At 37.0% G+C, this 19,747-nt stretch overlaps 1 long non-coding RNA gene across 2 annotated transcripts in view; it reads right to left on the reverse strand.

Moving 5' to 3' along the window:
• LOC125690448 (uncharacterized) overlaps positions 1–17,312 on the reverse strand; it is a 49,681-nt gene extending 32,369 nt beyond the window's left edge. The window contains exons 1-4 of one of the 2 annotated variants that reach the window (XR_007375680.1): positions 16,910–17,312; positions 16,721–16,799; positions 14,495–14,591; positions 13,217–13,271 (exon numbers count right to left, since the gene is read on the reverse strand). This is a non-coding gene — a long non-coding RNA (uncharacterized LOC125690448). Of the gene's footprint in view, positions 1–13,216; positions 13,272–14,494; positions 14,592–16,720; positions 16,800–16,909 lie in introns of those variants that run through there. The other variant, XR_007375681.1, reaches the window with a different exon arrangement.
• Positions 17,313–19,747: the final 2,435 nt, after the last annotated feature.

A 19,747-nucleotide genomic window follows, 5' to 3' on the forward strand; every position in this document is an offset into this window, starting at 1 on the left:
CAAACCCAACAGGGAGCATTCATTTTTAATTTTTAAACTTTCTATCTGTTCTATTTCTTCTTATTCTTCTTATCCAATGAATATAATAGAATAGTTTTAGTTGAAAGGGACCTACATAATATAATATGTATTTATGATAATAATTGCTTCCAACATAATCCGTTCCCACACACATCTGTATCTGCCCACCCTCCTCAAGAAATTTTCATCATTTGTCCACCAGTTATGAAAATCAATCACCCTTCTTGACCTTAGCATTGGACTTCATCACAGTCATAATTGTATGAGCGCTGCTCCAAAAGTAATGCCTCCTGTTTTATTATGTTGGCTCATGATGTCATTGGTGGATGGCAGATCTTGGTGGTATGGGAGAAGAGGTTGAACCTTCCCATCACAGAATCACAGAATCACAGAATGGCCAGGGCTGGGAGGTACTTCAAGGATCATGAATCTCCAACTCCCCTGCCACAGGCAGGGCCACCAACCTCCCCATTTAATACTTGACCAGGTTGCCCAGGGCCCCATCCAATCTGGCCTTGAACACCTCTAGGGACGGGGCATCCATAACCTCTCTGGTCAGCCTGTTCCAGCACCTCACCACTCTCTGGGTAAATCTTAATTCACCTAAATCTTCCCTCCCTCAACTTAAAACCATTTCCCCTTTTCCTGCAGTTATCAACCTTTTCAAAGAGCTGATACCAATATCAGTTACACTTCGTTGCAATGCAACAGATGGCAGGAGAGGGGCAAAAAGGCATCTGACATAGAAGCGTGTATGAAGCAAATATATGCCATTGAAATCCTCTATGCGGAAAAAAATTGTACTCACTGATGTTCATGGGCACTTGCTGAATGTTTGTGGGGACCAAACAATGGATGTCAACACAGTGAGGCAATGGGTGGTGACTTGCAGCAGTAGTGACAGCAACGTGAAAGACAAAGCATGTTCCTGATAGTCATGTTTATGAGCATGGCCTGCAGGTTTTTGTTTGTCACTGGTGAAAATGCATAGCTTATGGTGGTGACTATGGTGAAAAATTTTTTTACAGCTGAGAATTTGCTCTATCAAATAGTGTTGTTGTGCTCTTTGTATCTGTTGTAATTTCCATGGAAATAATAAGGAGGCATTATTTTTAGAGCGACCTACATAATAAAATAGAGTATACTATTACATCAGTACGGTAGCACTTTCAATAATGATGCATAAGTAGCAAAAGGTTTTGATAAACTTTATGAAAAGCAGTTAACTCAAATCTATGATGGAAAAGAGGTGATGTTGGGCAAGATTGTACCATTTCCAACTCATATCATTCTATGATTCTATGATTTTATTTCTTAATGAGATTACAGATTTGGCCCCTCAAGCTACCCGTATGGATAGATATAATTTAGCTTCTGAAAGATTTACGGCTTTTTTGCTTGTTCTTCCTTCAGTCCAATGAAATTAGTAGTTTTTCTTCTGAGTTTCAGTTACACAGTTTATTTTCTGAAAGACTGCTCAGCTCCATCTAGAATACATCAGATGGATTAAAAACTGGTAAATCTATAAATCTTAACAGAGGGAGGCATCATCTTCTGGGGATATTTTTAGGCACTAATCTTTTATTAGTCCAGTGCTATTTTTAACAGTCAGGAGGAAAAAATTGCAGGTAGATTTTACCAATGAGGTAACCTATATAATTTACATATGACAAATCAATTCCAGTGAGAAAATAGCTAATTTTAGCAGCATGCATTTTAGTAAAATTTAATCTATGAATCAGGATTATACATTGTGTTTATGAGAGAGAAAAGTAGTTCAGATTTGGGGTCAAGAATCAATGTGATGCTATGTGTCTACTAAAGGAAGTAAATTTGGCCCTTGACTGAGTGATCAAGGGAATATCGGACAGAAACTAAATGTTTAAGCCACAGTGAAGTCATTAAAAAAATGGTAATGGCTTCTAAGTTCATCACATGAGAAGTTGAGAGAGCTCCAAGAATTAATTCAGTAACTAGAAAGCCTGATTACTATATGAATCCAAAGAAACTCCATTTAGAGTATCCCAGTATATTTCAGGAGGAAATGTGATCAATTAATTACTTAAATAGGATATAAATTTTAGACGTTAGTAAAACTGTTTAGCTAAATGGACAAAAATACATGCACAGCCAGAGCTTGGTCACTTCTGCCAAGCAGATTCTTTGTTGGAATAAAATCTGAGACAATATTAAAAACAAAGGGAAACAGCTATTGAGACAAGCTACTCAGGTTTGCATTGTTTTCTCTGTAACATATATAAACTAAGATAAAACCTCTAAAAATAGATGCATATTTCAATCAAAATTTGCTGCACCTGATAGATTTGTTTGTTACCATTTTAGAAGATTAAAATATGCAAGCAGGTAAACTTGTGTCATTTTTGGGTAAAGTTTTCATGTTCAAAAGAGGTATATCTTCATGTCCAATAATAGTCCTCATTCAAACTCTCAAAATGTTACTGACGACAAAATGGATAATTACATTTTTAGGGGTTTTACTAAGCTGTTGAAGGAAACTATTAGACCCAGGAGGAGATGCCCGAGAAATTCCTATTCACATCACTGGAATACAGGTTAATAGGTATTAGTTGCAAAGATCATGTAAACCACACACAGGAATTCAAGAAATTCCAATCTAGATTACTGAAATAACTTCTCATTGGACGTGCAACCTCCTTTAGCTTACCTGACAGAGGTTTTATGGAAACTGGTGATTAGAGATCTATAATATTCTGTTTAGTGACTTTATGTAGTTAGGCGAACTTTTGTCTCTTTCGTTCTGAAGGAAGGCAGGAGCTCTAACCCTTATGAATTCTTTCTGATTAATGTGTTGATTTAATCATACAATCATTATTGGTTACCTTTTCTAGGCAACATCATTAAACTATTGTTAGAAAATAGTAGGTAACTACATCCCATCAAAACAAACAAACACGGAAATAATAATCATGGTTGGTAATTTAACACTGATAGATCCTTAGATTTCCTTACCATTAATGTTTATTCAGCAGATCTAATGTTGTTTTTCCACAGGTCCAAAGAGTGGACTTGGCCTTGAATGACACTATTTCAAGTGATTTTCTAGCTTCATCTCTGTTTGTAAAAAGCTTTGGCATTTCCTTATAAAAGTAAGCTAGAAATCCCAGATAAGCCTTTATTTATGACATCTGAAATCTTTCAAATACAATAGCCTTGTAAATACGAATTAACAATACTTTATTATCTTATTGTGAGGACTAAGATTATTCCAAGAAAAGCCAAATTAAACTAGAGAATCTTCCTCCGGGATCTGAGTATTTAAAAGAAGCTCATCATGAATGTGGAATTGATTACACTGTTTTGAAACAAAATGAAAGAATCAAACAATGCATTTCTTTTTCTGTTGGGAAAAGCAGTGTGTAAGCAGCTTGAGATCTCAGCATCATGTTCTCTGTGTATCAGATACTTTGCCTTCACCCAACAAAGAAGGTCTATTCAGCCAGGGAACTGATACAGCCTGAGATTATTTATGTTCCTTGTGCTATGAGATAAGAGATAGGAGATTATGTCTACAAGCATGTGTGTAAATGCAACTATAGAATAAGAATCATGGACATCTCTTCATCATCATCTAATAGCGACACAGTTACCACAAAGACACCAAACATCAATTTAGCCCTCAAGCAGTGAAGATATCAGGGAAGCAGAGAAGGCTAGAGCCATCCAAATGAGGACTACTTCTGTTAGGAATGCTCAGCTCTCCAGCTATAGCACAGTTTTGACGTTTGAAGTAATGCCTACTAAATGCTTTCAGAAGACCACCACAGAACTGCAAGACCAAGCATTATTATGTGGTCTTACAATTCCAAGCAAAAAAGACAAGGGAGAATGTGCACATTTAAGCTTGGGTAACTCTTTACCCTGCCACGTGCCATTCTTCAGCTTGCACTAGAAGCAATACATTCAGGTACTCAGTTCCCTTTTAAACTTGTGATTGAAGACAATTAGAGACTTGGAGTGTGTTTCCATGTCCTCATTTAACTATTTTATCTCCAGATTCTAAGATTTGATAGAAAGATTTGTCAGAAACAGCACTCTTGGTGAGGGATCAATACCTCTCAAGTTTAGACGGTCCATTTTATTTGGTCAACTTTACCTTTAGAAAAACACACATTCCTTTGTCAGTATCCTATGGAAGGAGTGGTAATTTCTTAAAGATCAAATACTGGCTGTTTTTTTGTCTTAAAAACAATCTCAAGTTTGTAATATTGACCTAAATGATCCCTACTTGGTTGCACAGACATCACTGAGTCACTTACAGACTGCATGAATAAAGACAGCCACTATGAAATTCATCACAACAGGAACTGAGAAATTTCACTCAAGAAAACAAATTTATAGTGTTACCTTGTGCCCCTTTAGAATGGAAAAATACTCTAGGAGTAGTCTGGGGAGCATATAAGACAGGTTTAGTCTCTGGACACCCCCCACAAACTAATTCTGAAGCAAGTAACCTCAAAAGTTAATCTTTGATTGCTGCAGAACACAAGAGAAAAAACGTTTAAGCTGAAGACAACAAAACTTCTACTTATGCCATGAAACAACCCAGGATAAAATAGGGATGAGCAAGGAGGTTCTTGAAGAGTATTATCCTCTCTGTGAGATATTGGTCTGCTATATGAGTTACCTTATACATATAGAAAAGTTTGTCTATGGTCACTGGGACAACCTCATCTCAAATTATCTAGAAAAAGAGATATTTTAGATCTTTCCAAGCCTCCAGTCATAACACTGCTATTCTGAACTTACATACTGTTCATGACAGACTCTTCAAGTCTGATATTTTGACTGTTTTTCCTGATATCTTGACTGTTACACATCTGTATGCAAAGTCACAATCCTGCTGACGTAGTGAGGGTTATTGCCATACCTTGCATTTTGACAAAATGGTAGAAAGAGTAGGGATGAAAGGGATGGGAATAAGTATGAGAAAAAAGGAAAATAACAAAAATCGACAAATGCTTTTCTCAGCATTATGTCAAACATGTTTACAGAACTGCACAATTAATAAAAAAATCTGCATTAGAGTCCCTAATTACTATTCTACACAGGGTGGAATACTTCTTCATTATCCCTTTTTGAATTGATTGTGTACATCAAACAGTCAAGATATAAATAAAATATGCCTGCATGCATAATACCCTCACATTAAAGCTGAAGGCAATTAACCTATGATTTTTCATTAATTAAATTAAAATAGCCCTCTGAAAATGTCTCAAATCAAAACAAGTTCTTTGCAGAGTATTTTTTTTCTTTCCATGTTGCAAGGAGACTACTTGTAAAATTGTTGGTCCAATAAAATTACAGTAAACCTCCTGAATTTTATCAAAGTCTACCAATTTTCAGCTGTGACTACAGTGTTCTAAGTTCTACACTTAATTACAATACTAGCTTTATTATTGCATCTTTAAAATAGTATCTAGAGATGCTTTCCCACTATTTAGCATATTATTTTTATTCAATTTATTACTAATTATGGTGATGTTCTTCATAGAAATGCAGTGGGTATTGATCTGTTCAGAAACTTGGCCTCAAGTTGTACCAAGGGAGATTCAGGTTGGACATTAGGAAAAATTACGCACTGGAATGGGCTGCCCAGGGAGGTGGTAGAGATGCCATCCCTGAAGGTGTTTGGGGAATGTTTAGATGTTGCACTGAGGGACATGGTTTAGTGGGAAAATATTGGTGATAGGTGTACAGTTGGACTGGATGATCTTGGAGGTCTTTTCCAGCCTTAGTGATTCTACGATTCTATGATTCTATGATTCCATGAAAAAAGATTGGACCCTAGGAGCAAGCCATATTTTTGGCGCAAATTTATATACATAACAACAAAGATGGATAGTGCAAGGATTTAATAGAGTTTTATGGTTATCTCCAGTTAGCAGAACTGATGCTGCATTACGTTAAGAGTAAGTCTGCTTGCTACTCTATACACAAATATATTTCTTGTTAATCACTCTATTCAGATAAATGGGACTGTTCTAATGACACCTTCTGATAGTTATTTGCTTTGTCGATTTTAAGGATACACAATCATAAAACAGGAAATATGTATTAGAGCTAAGAATACTTAGTGGATGATCAAAAACACGTACAATGTGATATTACTGCTTCTAAGATATGATTGTTTGCTTTCCTTGGTTTTACATAATAGCTACCCTTATGGCCAGTCAAGGTCTCAGATCTGGATGAAAAACTTAAAAGTATGGTTTTGTTGGGGATTTTGTGTTTGTTTGTTTCTTTGCTTTTATATAGGTTCATTTTGAAACCTGATGATTCAGAATTAATATAGTTCCGGTTACTTACAAACCTTCGATAGTAAAAAGACACAAAATAAACTACTTGTTTGTTGCCTCTAAGAAATAAACCTTCTTACTGTAGAAATGTTTGATTAAAGTTTCACTCCTGAAAAGGGAATTAAGGTTTTCAAGTACAGAAGACATGAAACAGTAGTGGTAGATTCTTCTCTATTGGTCACACATGCCAGAGTGATAGCAGGAGGACAAGGCTTTGCTCCATCTCCAAAGCGTTGCTGATAGCCCTGGGACCACATTCACAGAAGAGGAGAGATAGTTTATTGTAGGGCAAGGAGAGGTTTTTTCATGCCTTTAGCATCCAAAGAAAATGCAGCATGGATTTTAGAAGGTACAACCAAACAGCTGCAGTAAGTCTCATGGGAGTAGCAATGACAGAAAGAGAAGAGCATTGCTTGCTCACAAGAAGTATAGGAAGTTGAATATTGGAATATGAATGGATAAGGACAGATATTTTGTCATTTCTATATTGTCAGACATCGCAATTTGAAATCTCTTGCCACAGGCAAAAAAATTGCCTTGGTTCTTGTTCCTTTGTAGGGGTAATATTAACCTTCCTCATGTGCTGTGAGAATAACTGCATTGAAGATTGAATAGAATTGATTGAAGATGACAATGAGTTATTAAATGAGACCAATAGATACATCTGTTGTGTCACAACTTCAGATCAGACAAGTTCAGATTCTCTCCTCCATTTTTTTTATAGATTATATAAGCCTCAAGACTTTGGATTTCTGCTAAGGAGAATTCCAAACTTCTGATAACCACAAAGCCTTTTGCACTATTTTTCCTTCTTCTTCCATACTGCTATTGGAAAGTAATTCCCAGCCGTTGCTTTTTCTTGAGATCTCTGGTGTAATTCCATTCACACACTGATAACTCAATAGTTCAGTTATTACTAACACATGCTTTTTTGTTCAAATATTCATCATGTGCTTGCCTGTTCTCCAAAAGGAATTAATTTTAGATGTCTAAGACCACTGAATCTTGGTCAATCTAGAGAAAAAAAGAGGTGAAATAAGTCAGGCATATCTTTTCTAACAAAAATACAGAAAATCATCACATTTTAACTTTTTGTGATTTGGCAATTTAATGGGAAATAATAATCGTAAATTTCACAATGAACTGTAGTTTCACCTACCTATTTTCCCTCAGATGGTCTAACTGATTAACAGTCTAATTAAACTCACAATAAATTTTCTTAACCTGTTTTTAGCTTTGAAGATAACCACTTCAATTTCAGTCCTGAAAGAGAGCTTATGGGCCTAAAATCTTTTCTTGCTCTATTACAGATCCTATTTCTCACACAAATCTTGCCTTGCATTTATTTCTGCATATGAGCACAATTGGTATATGGTTGAATATTCAAAACTACTTTCCTCTCAGAGCAAAAAATAAATACAAACTCTCACTGAAGTCACAGCAGAGGACATGGAAAATTAATTATACTACCCACATATCAAAAAAGAAGCCATCTCATATTTATTTTTAAGCTCAAATTCCTGCACCTTTAAAAAAAAAAAAAAAACAATGGCTTTAGGAAATGTAGTATTAGTAGTTAGACAGAAGACTCAAGTACTGATTTCTCTTAGACATAAGGAAGAAGTTTTTTACAATAAGAGTAGTGAGGCACAGGCTGCCCGTAGAGGTGGTGGATAGCCAGTCCTTAGTCAGGTTGGATGGGGCTCTGAGCAACCTGATCTAGCTGTCTGTTCATTGCAGTGAAGTTAGACTAGGTGACCTCTAAAGGTCTTTCCAATTCAAAATATTCTGTGATTTTACGACAGCACAATTAGTGACTGACCACCAACCAATGCTTGAACATTTGCTGAGCTGTGACATCTCCATAGCCAATTCCCCCAGTTTTATGCTTTTGCATGATACCACATGGTATGGAATATCCTTCTGACCAGTTTAAGTTGTCTGTCTTGCTTCAGTCCCCTCCCAGCTCCTTGTGCACCCTCAACCCCTTGCTGATATGGCAGCACAAGAAGCTGAAATTTCTTTGGGTCTTTGCAGCTACTGCTTGACAACAGCTGAAACATCTCTGTGCTATTGATGCTGTTTTTCTCCTAAGTCCAAAACATGGCCTCATACCAGACACTATGAAAAAAATTAACCCCATTCCATAATAAAAGAGGAGTCTGGCAGTGCCCTTTATTTACTACAGAACAGGAAAACTAGTTCCATATCTCTATTCTTCTGTCAAAATGCATGTATGGATAATAGCACATCGCATTGGAGATGCAACCGGTTTTGAAAAATAAACAATAAAAACATGGAGACTGCAGGTTACTGTATATATTTTTACAGCCAGCTGGAGTCACTTTATAGGCTGAGCTACATCCCCATACCTGTGCTATAAAAATCATTTTGCCTGGAAAATAAGCACAGTGAACAAAGGAATGGGATTCATTGCATTTCTGACGGATCTGTGATATTTTGTGATTCTAAGCTCTGGAAGTTATTTTTTAACCTATACAGGAAAAATTCAATTATGGTCAGAATGGAATGTAATTACATTTTATCCTTAAATAAAAACAATATCAATGACACAAATAAAATAGAATAAAGTATGCCACTTATATCCAACTTATATCCAGGACATTGACTAGGTCAGCATTTCTCTTCCAAAGTTACCTGGATTTTATACGTGGCTTCTTGTAACACTTTCTGCCTGTCATCTGTTGTGTTTTTTTTTTTATTCTCTTCAACAACTGTTTTCACAAAAGGTAACTAATCAAGAAATTGTAGTTGAACCAAGTTTCTGATGTGTACACCAGTGTCTTAGATACCATAGGTGCTAATAAAAGAGAGTGTCACATGTTAATACAGAAATTGAGATTTTTTCCTTTACTCCATGCATGTGAAGCATTTTATGGTTTTATGCAGCATTAACTAAAAATAACAAAAAAATATGATTTCTCTACTCTTCTCCCTTCCTCTCCAAGAAGAAATAACTTGTGAAAAGATATCAAAAAAGCAAAAAACAAAAAAAACCATGGTTGGCAAACTCAGATCTTTCTGGCTGCAAAATACTCCATCACCAAAGTCTCAGGGGATATGCATGAGTACAAGAATTGAAATTGCAAACATTTGTGGTGTCACAGGCTATCACCTGGCTTCCTATGATTATCACCTAAACAGACAAACAAAAGAGAAAAAACTATTATCAAATTCAGAAGGAAGGAGAGTGGGAGCACTCTGCCTGATGCTTTGGCTTAACAGAGAACCATCACAGCCAGCTTCATCCAGAAAAGCTCCAGTGTGCAAGACAGCCAGGATAAGCAGACATATCACATGTCAGGGAATTAGCCCAGGATTTTCTCTTTTATGTCATGCTTAGGATATTTCAGGATGAATGAAACATTTTACCAAGTTTAAGAGTTATGGATAGCTATGCTGGTTTTCAAACATTATTTCTGTCATTTCCACTGCCTGGAAATAAAGAGGGAATATAGACAAAGTATTCTGACTGCACAGAGCTTCCTCAGGCAGGAGTCTGAAGGTTTTCCATAAAACTCTTACTGTCTTCTGCAAGGCCAAGAGAAGAATACAACTTAACCATAATTCATTTCACAGCAATGGGGGAAAGCAAGAACACAAATATAGTAATATTTTTTAAAATTGCAAATGGATCTAAAAATGACATGAAACAATGTGCTGAAGCATCATGAATGCATACTCAAGAGCTGTTCAGATCAGAAACTGACCACTGTGTCCTAGAGAACTCTGCACAATTCCAGCTCAGCGACATATTACTGCTTGACTGAACTATTATTTGCGTAAAACTTCCATTTTGTAAGTGCTGGACTATTTTACTAATAAAAATACCCAACAACAACAAATAATGGATCGCTGGTATTTCTTTGTGGTATCTGCTTTACCAAGATAAAGAAAAGAAAAGGCAGGGGGGTTGGAACTACATGATCCTTGGGGTCCCTTCCAACCCGGGTGATTCTGTGATTCTGTGATTCTGTGAAAGTTACAGAAGTCTTCTAGTATGAATGGCCTGAATAAGAGTTCTTGTCATTTTCCTATCTGTCAGGAGATTAGAAAAGAAACAATCATTTAAATTAGTTTAAATTTCCTAAATAAAGAAAAAAAGTAGATAAAATTCCAACAAACTATACATTTAGAATGTACTTGAAATCACTGCACTATATACTTCTATTATTCAAGGCAAACAGAAGATATAGGCTTACAAATTACAAATTCAACCCATGTAATGAAACAGATACAGCACAGCATGGTGTGTCTTTTCTTAAAATAAGGATTGTGACAGAATACAAAACCGCTAAATAAGCTTAATTCTTGTCTCACATTCTAGGGATGAATCCACAGTCTGAGCTCTACGAGTATGAGCACTGGCTTTTAAGACTTGTGCTACTTCCAATCTATTCCAGCTCCTGTTAGAGCACAGTCAGATAATGCTGAAGGTATTTACAGTTATGTGGGAGAAGTTCAATCTCCAAACTCCCATGAGCCATGTTGGGGAGTTTCAGGGCTTCACTCTTGTGGTCCAGAAAGGCACAAGCAATAACTTTATCTTCATATAGTACCCTCTCCTCAGTGATAAAGAAGCACAGAGTCTTCCAAGGAAGAGAACTAAAGGATTTCCTTAGCAGTTGAAGGGTCCTTGGGCAGGAATATCTCCTCTGGCCCTATATTCTAGCAAATTTGTTCTGGGTGTTGTTGCTGAGTGAGAAAGAACAAAAAAACATGGGGGGTTTCTGTTTTTATCTAGGGCTCTTTGAAGCTAAAATTTCAGAAAATATTATTTATCTGCAAAGGTGTATAGGGGTCCCTCCCCTATTGAAAAGGACCTTGAGGTGTTCTCATTTATCGTCTTTTGAAGTCTGCACAAGTTATATAGAGTTTGTGCTAACTTTCTGTGTGAAGAGAAGGAAAGAATTACTTTCTGCAAGGGACTCCACCAAGGCATCAACAGCCAGCCAAATAGAGCAAGGTGAGTGGAAATTCATATGCTTCAGGTTAAGTGAAAGACAAAGGCTTCCAGAGACCGCAGTTTCCTCTAAGGTAAGGCAGAGCATGGCAATAACCAAAATGGTACATGAATGCGAGCTATATGGATGGTGGATGCAATGTGGAAAGTTCAGAGGTGCAAAATAGAGCTAAAAAGTAATTCAAGACTGAAGCCATAGCTATCATCCCTCTATTGGCTTTGCTCTTCCTAAGCTTGATGGTAATGCATGGGAAAGAGATGATGTGAAATCTTCTACAAGTGACAGGGAAAGCAAATCTTTAATGTGAAAAAGAGAGTATAAATGGATGGTGCTGAGAGAGGGTGGGAAGGTCAAAGTGCTGTGACAAGATTACATTTGCAGAAGGACTACAAAAGGAAATAGGAGGGCCAAGATGCCAGCTGCAGTACTCAAAACAAAAAGATTTTACAGCACTTAAGGTGCAAAGGTCTGGGTGTGAGTATGATTCGTGATCACTTAAAGATATTCTGCAGAAGAAATCTGTTCAACGCGGCTATAAGGTTGGACTAGACACACTTGGATTCCGATCCAACTCAGGACTATGAAATGAGAAGAACTTCAGTATCTTCCACAGTAACAAGTGAAGGAAGGAGAGTACCTGTAATTTCACGGGATCAGTGTAATTGTTCTTACAATTTTATGCATGAAAAATTCCTATTTTCTCCACAAAATGTTGGCACTTACTATGCAAATGGAAACCTGTTGACCTACTGACCAAAATTTCCTGCTACTGATTAAACAAAATTTCCCTGAGAGCAAGATACCATTTTCTGAGTTGGTCTATAACAAATGCCTCCAGGATATTTCATATCCATGTTTCTACAGCAACAACTAAATGCAGCATATGACTTCTGGTTGTTCCTGTGTTGCAAATAATAAAAGCAAGTGACGTATGTCTAATTGTACACTATTGCATGTGTTAAGGTCTTTCAAGAGGAAAAGAAACAAAACAAAATACCAAAAACAAATTATATTAGAACTGAAGGCCTTGTCTGTTCATACACAAACTACCTTAGTTGAAGAATTCCCTCACCACAGAGGGAAAGTGTTAGGCTTCAGGTGAGAGCAGTCTATGGGTTTTACATCTATACTGCACTGCAGCCAAAGCTTATGCCTGAGAGTAATGACCAGTGCAAAGTAGCAAGTGACAGTGACAGATAAAATGCTATTGCAGAGTAAAATATCCAGATATCTGAAGATAGTGTTTTAGATGTAAACAGGAAATAAAGTGATTTTAGCCTGTGTTTAAAGTGCTTGGTTAATGAAATAAAAGGATTTCTCACTAACCTCTCAGACTCCATCCAAAAATTGAGAGTTCAGCAGTATTAAATCAATCAATCACACATGCACACTTCCTTAGCGCTGTTCCATTTAGTTCTTTATGACAAGGTCATACATAAGCTGTCTAAATTTCTTGGACTCAGTTGACAATAATTACTTTACTCCTGGCTACTGTCCTTTCAAATTTGTCCCTAAGCTGGCATGTTCTCTTCATCAAGCCTTTTATGACCGTCTGTGGAAATGCATGAAAGTATTTTCCAGAGACGGATATAATGCAGAAGCAAGAGTTAGTGTGCTAAGGTGCTAAGTAACTTTAAAAAAAAAAGAAAAAGAGAGAGAGAGAAAGGCCCAAGAATGTGTGCATTGAGTGCTGTGACATCAGGTCTAGTTCAGTCTGGAAAAGCAGATTTTCAGGTGACAGGCAGATATGGTAAAGTGCACAGCCAAGGCCACAGGCCCTTCATGGCAGAACGCATATACTACAGGGAACTGGGAAGAAAGTATTGCTGCTTCTCTTTCCAGTGTTCAATTTACTACATGGATAAGACTCACTCAACACTATCCATCATGTCTCTTCTATCTTCTGTATCTCTCAGTGTTCATTCTTCTGGGTGGAAAAAAGAAACAACACGGGGTTTTCATATTGTAAACAATTTTGAAAATATTTACAATATTTAAAGGTATTCTGTGACTCAACACATTGAATATACAACTCAATTTTTTCAGCTACAACTCTTCTTTCTACAGTTCTGTTTTGTTTGTTGTTGTTTTTTTTATTATTATTATTAAATTTACCTCTCCTTCAGATGCATTTAATTAAAACATTATGCTTTCCTGACAGATCTTCAGCAAGATGGGAAATTCAGAATGAAGCCCATGTAAGGCACTCACTTCAGTGTTTGAAAAGTATGCTCAACTAAGCAATGAACTGTTAAATTTCTACAAAATAGTTGGACATATTTAGCAGCTTCTTTTGTTTGAAAAAACTCACTGAAAGACTCAAAGCTTTGCAGATTTACATGTTAATAAACATTAATCTGCAAATGGTTCATGGAGACATCTTGCAGCCTATGAGCTCAGACTGTTGTTCCTGCTGCCTGCTTGATGTTAGCACCATCCCTCTCAGCCATGGTAGTCACCTGGCTGGGTTTCTGCTTGCTCACAGAATGACTCCTAAAGAGCTTCCAAAGGCCATGATATTTTAATTCAAACACTCTTGTTAACCCCCATATCATGTCTGCTTCTCATAAACAACCTTCTGAATGCAGATCTACTCAGCAAATATTGATGGAGGCAGAGAAGGCAGTTTTTGAAGAATTTGCTAAGTCAAAAAATCAGTAAGAATCAACTCATTATTTTGTGTACCACAATTTCAATGCTTCCCAGACAGATATCTGCAAAAAAATCTATATATACAGAGAAGAAATTCCTCAATATCTCCATATCAGGATCCTCTAAGAACATCTCAAGATAAACAGTCAAGAATTGAGATGTTCAGCCTCCTTAGGCATTTTTTAAAATTCTCATTCATTGTGGGTCTCTGTTTTCCTAACAAAGCCAGAGTGCTTTTCCGTCAGACTTGTTCTCTTGGCTTATAAGATTTTCATAACATAATATTTTGGGGTATCATCTTTCAGTTATAATTAAATTCAGATAACTTGTAATATGCTTTTTCCTTGGGGACAGCAAATTTACAGTAAAAAGAAAAAGAAAAAGAGAAGGAGAAAGAGGACTGTGAATATTAAATGACAGGGTGAACACTCAAATTACCATAGATTTAACATTTACATTTTTCAAGGTCATGTGTCAAATACAAATGAAATAATGAACCTTTGTTACTCCGTGGTATCCCATGCCAGACAGTTTATGCATCAGCATCAATACAATGGCTTTGATGAACTGCACTCCCGCGCCCTGCTGCTCTAACCTGGAAGTTAAAAAGCCAGCAATTAAGTTTCCAAAAAAGAGCAAGAAAACCGGGAAAAACTGTGTCTGTGAGCTGCCAGGATTCTTAATTGCAGAATTGTTACTTAGCACAGAACTAAATAAAATATGCAGAAGAAAGGTAAATGGACTAGAGCAAGGATGTTAATGAAAAGGTTGAGTAGGCGGCAGTGATAAGTTTCACATTTGACCCTTGAGGCACATCAGGGAAACAGCAAGGTGGGAGCATGGGAGAAAAAGAAAGTTCTGAAGGAACTGTAATTTACACTCCCATGATGGAGAGTACAGGAAAAACATGCATGTAGGCTACTCCTTCAGAAGACATAGGGCTATGTGAAAACACTCTTCCCAACTTGGATTATTTATTTTATTCTAAGCTATATCACTATAGTGCCTTCCAGAAAGGTAAATTATAGTTAAATATATGCTGCAAAGGAGGTTTGTATTATCCAGGTTAGGGTTTTGTATCATTAGAGAACCATTTTCACTTGGAACATGCATCTTTTCCTTTTTTTTTTTTTTGCTCTTCTTTCAGCATGGCATAAAACAAAGCTATAGGTAATTTTTCTGTTCCTTGTGCTTTACTGGGAAATACACATTACTGGAAATGTAATGAGTGACTCTGGATTTGCTTGTGTTGCAGTCGTATTGTGAAACCACTCATTTCAGGAAACGTTTAAAATTTTCAGCTACTTCACAGAATGGCTGTTTCATTCGGTCATTCTGTAAAATAGGAATAAGTTTCACAACTTTAACAAAGTTACTGAAACTAGTAGGGAGACACCATACCTGATATCTTGTTGCTTGGATTAACTTAAAAAGACAGCATGCAAGATTACTTTGATTCCTTAGTTATTACTAAAGCCAAATGGACTTCCACACTTATTTCTGAAATCTTCATGCAATATACTCCATTTGCCACTACCGCAAAGATATCTTCCTAACTGAGATGACCATGACATCCATTCCTAACTGAGATGACCAGCTCCATGTGAGCTACGAGATATGGTTTAGTAGCTTGTGGTACTAATAGGAATGGGAGGGTGGTTGGACTAGATGATCTTGCAGGTCGTTTCCAACCTTGCAATTCTGTGATTCTGTGATTCTATGACATTAGCTACTATATCTGCCTTGCTTTTCAGTGTATTCATCCACCTGATTTCACAGATGACTGTGTTGTGTGGGAAATCTGCTCAGATTGGACAGTGGGATGATAACCTAGAAGCCAAGGTCAGTTAACGCAACGGTATCAGTGGCTGGAGAATTTTGTGGGTCTGGGTGAATCTTTTCTGACAGGCTTAAGATACGAGAACAGGTTTAAGATTCACTTAAGCCAAAGTGCCAGTTTGGTCACCTACATCATTGTCATGAGGGCCAGTGCATCTTCTAGATATGTTTCTGCAGCAGAGTCAACAGAAAGACTGCTGAGCACTGAGAGCAGATTATGCATGCTATGGAGGCTGTTAATGATCCCTGGTGGGAGAGAGCTTGAGATACACCCACATTTGGGAATGGTACCCAACAGAGCTGTATGGGGTGAGAATTTTATTCCAGATTGTTGGATGGTATTTTTGAGAATGGGACTAAACAAACCCCTACAGGTCCGTTCCATGAATTATTGTCTACCATGCATGTTTGAAACATACGTTTAATATCACTTTTGGAAGAGCCCTAGCCTTGTGGGTATCTTGCTTTTCAATGCATCAAACTAAACAGAGGACGCAGAGCCTCCAGTACTTGGGTGATTTTAGTAGTGAGTTCAGTTCTATCATTCCACAGCACAACAGTAGCATCAAATAGGAGAAAACTGATGAAAAACTGAAAGGCCACTTCTGGCATTTCATCTGAGGTAAGGTCTCAGGAAACATAAATTTTGGGCAAGTAGTCTTGGTACACCATTATCCCCTTGAGACTAAGCTTGAATATCAGTGTGGTCAGCTTGCCTTTCTCACAAATGAGTGTATTGAGGTGTCTGTCTTTTTCTCAGGTGCTGAAGACAGAAAGATTTTGTTATGTTTGTATATTTAGACAGTAAGCAATAAGCATTTATGAGATGATCACAACAACCATGGACTGTAGCAATATGTAAATGTTATCATCTTCAACACTCACATAGAATATGGGAGATGCTTCTTTAGTCCAACATTTCTTGATTAGAAATATTGTCACGACAGTGTAGAATTTCATATCTCTGAGGAACAGAGGAAGTACAAAAGAATTAACTAGCAATTCCAGAACAAAGAAATAGATGAATAATAATAACAGCAGGAAGCAAAAAAAATAGTGATCTTTAAAACTTACCTGGCAAGCAGGTAGTACTCTATCTGGGCATTGATTTGGGATCTCGGCTTGCATTTTAGATCTCAGCAGTAGTTGCACAGCATTATTCCTTAAGTATCAGGTAGTTGGGAACTTCCTATACTTTTTGTAAAGTTCTTTCCTGAAGCTACTTTCAAAATTCAGAGCCTTCTTCAGCAGTGACTGCAGAAAAAAAGCAAAGGATCCTTCTCCAGCAACTCCTTTTTCACAATATGCCTGTTACCGAATGAAACAGTCAAATAGTGTAGCAGAATATCCAGCACGTCAGTCATTTCATAAAACGCATGAAACTTTTAGTCATTTTGCCAAATCAGTGAGTGAAGGAGTCATTTTAAAAAATGACTGAAAATTTCAGTCATTCCATGAAATGACTGGTTTTGTGATACCTCTAACATATCATGCACTAAAGGAAAGGCTTAGGGAGAAATTTCAAAGCAGATAATGTTCTTCACACCCCCTCTTGTGGTTATAAGAAATAACGCCATAAAATACTATGTTCTACCGAGATCTTTTGTTTAAAGACTGCAGAGATTGTTCAAGAATGAAGTAAGGATATTTGGGAGCTCTTGCTTTGCAGGAGATTATATTCTGATGCTTTGTATTCTTCCTTGAAAAATCTCAGGCAGAGAAGTTAATTTACTCTCATTAGTAACAGCCCATGGTGTTTGAACTGGATGCCTCTGCAGAAATCCAAGACAAATAATTTGCCAAAAAAGGACTGTGATGATGGATTCACTAGCAATTTTGTGTTAGCTGTGATTATGTAGTACAAATGTATATGTCATATAGCTAAATGTAATCTTCAGTTTGCTTTGAAAACCATCCTAAAATTTTCTAGTCTTCAAGTACAGCTGAAACAAAATGAAAGTCCAGAGAATGCTTTTCTTAGCAAATGCCTAGCACAGAAGGAGCTTTAACAAATCATAGAATCATAGCATGGTTTGGGTTTGAAGGAACCTTTAAGATCCCCTTTAACCCTCTGCTATAAGCAGGGACACCTCCCTCTAGACCAGGTTGCTCACTGCCCCATCCTTGAATGCTTCCATGGAGGGGGCATTCACGACCTCACTGGGCAGCCTGCTCCAGTGTTTCACCACTCTCACAGTAAAGAATTTCTTCCTACTATCTAGTCTAAATCTACCCTCTTCCAGTTTTAAACCATTTCCCTTCATCCTGTCACTACCTGTCCTTATAAAAAGGCCCTTCCCAGCTTTTCTGTAGGTCCCTTTCAAGTACTGGAAGACAGCTATAAGTTGTCCTTGAAGCCTTCTCTTTTCCAAGAGCTCCATCTCTCTCTGTTTGCCTTCACAGGGGAGGTGTCCAGCCCTCTAATCATCTTTGTGGACCTCCTCTGGATCTGCTCCAACAGCTCCATGCCTTTCTTGTGCTGGGGGCCCCAGAACTGGATGCATTACTCCAGGTGGGGCCTCATGAAAGCAGAGTAGAAGGGCAGCATCACCTCCCTCAACCTGCAGGTCACATTTCTGTTGATACAATCCAGGATACAGTTAGATTTCTGGGCTAAAATCTCACATTGCCAGCTCATGTTAAACCTTTCATCAACCAGAACCCCCAAATCCTTCTCCCCAGGGCTATTTTCAAGCCAAACGCTGATCAGTAGCTATCTAAATCCTAGCAACTTTGGACAAAAAATCTGCCTATAAGGTAAAGATCATATGTTTCCTAAGAAGAAACAAATAATTGATCCACTGATAAGATTTGAAATTCACTGAAATGATGAATTAACAGAGTAACATCAGTCCAATCATAAGAAGAGATCAGGATAAGGAGGAAGGTGATCATGATTTACTGTAAAAATTATTGCTTAATTTCAAAATGCTTTAAAATTCTGAGGTAAATTACAGTAGAAATTTTGATCAAATACATACACCTCTGGATCTACCTTCCTGTAGAAGGAAATCAGCACTTTGTCTTTGGGAAACTGACTATTAAAGGCCTGCTTACAAAAATTGTATCATACCTCAAGTCCCTATCAAACGGGTAATGCCAGAAGGAAAATGAAGTCCATCGTAAATATTACTTGTTTTGGATGATACGTAGAACAATATCAGCCCCAGCATTCTCTGAAGGTCTTCAGCATGGAAGACTTTGGACATCATCCAGCTCCATGGTAACTCATCTTGTCAACATTCTCCTCTTCTCAGATAACCCATAGCTCCTCTTTTTTTTTCATTTTGTTTAAGGGATTTCTTTTAAATGAATGTTTTCTCTAATCTGAATAAACTACTTTCCTTTAGACTAACTGGAGCTACATTTTTGTGAAGAGAAGAAATGTGATATTGAGAGTCAGTGAACATTCAGTTTTTAAAACAGTGATCTGAAACAACATTACAGAAGATGCCCATTTTATTTTATGTTATTTTCTGGCATGCTGAATAACTACAGGGATCAGCTACAAAAATACTTCATATACAGGAATCTGATCTAATGCCAAAGAGCATGAGGGAACTTCATAATTTAATGAAGTTTTGTATTAGTTTTAAACACTTTAAACAGAAAATCATTTAAAAACATAACCTGAAAAACATTACTTTATAAACAGAAAAAAAAAATTGGTTGTGATTTCCTTGGATTTATTTTCTGTATGTCCAAAAGCCTGACTGTTATTAAGTTCATTATATTTCATTTAAGGAATAAGGGAAATAATTTGCTAAGTCTTGATATATAAATTGTAAAAACTAAACTGAAATAATTTTTAATATGAAAAATTAGAGGAACTTTTCAAGGAAACGTTAAACAATTTTATTTTGGAAATGCAGTAATAAGATCAGTTAGCTAATATTATTTTTCATCCAAAAT

Source organism: Lagopus muta, chromosome 3 (assembly GCF_023343835.1).
Source record: "Lagopus muta isolate bLagMut1 chromosome 3, bLagMut1 primary, whole genome shotgun sequence".
NCBI lineage: Eukaryota > Metazoa > Chordata > Aves > Galliformes > Phasianidae > Lagopus > Lagopus muta.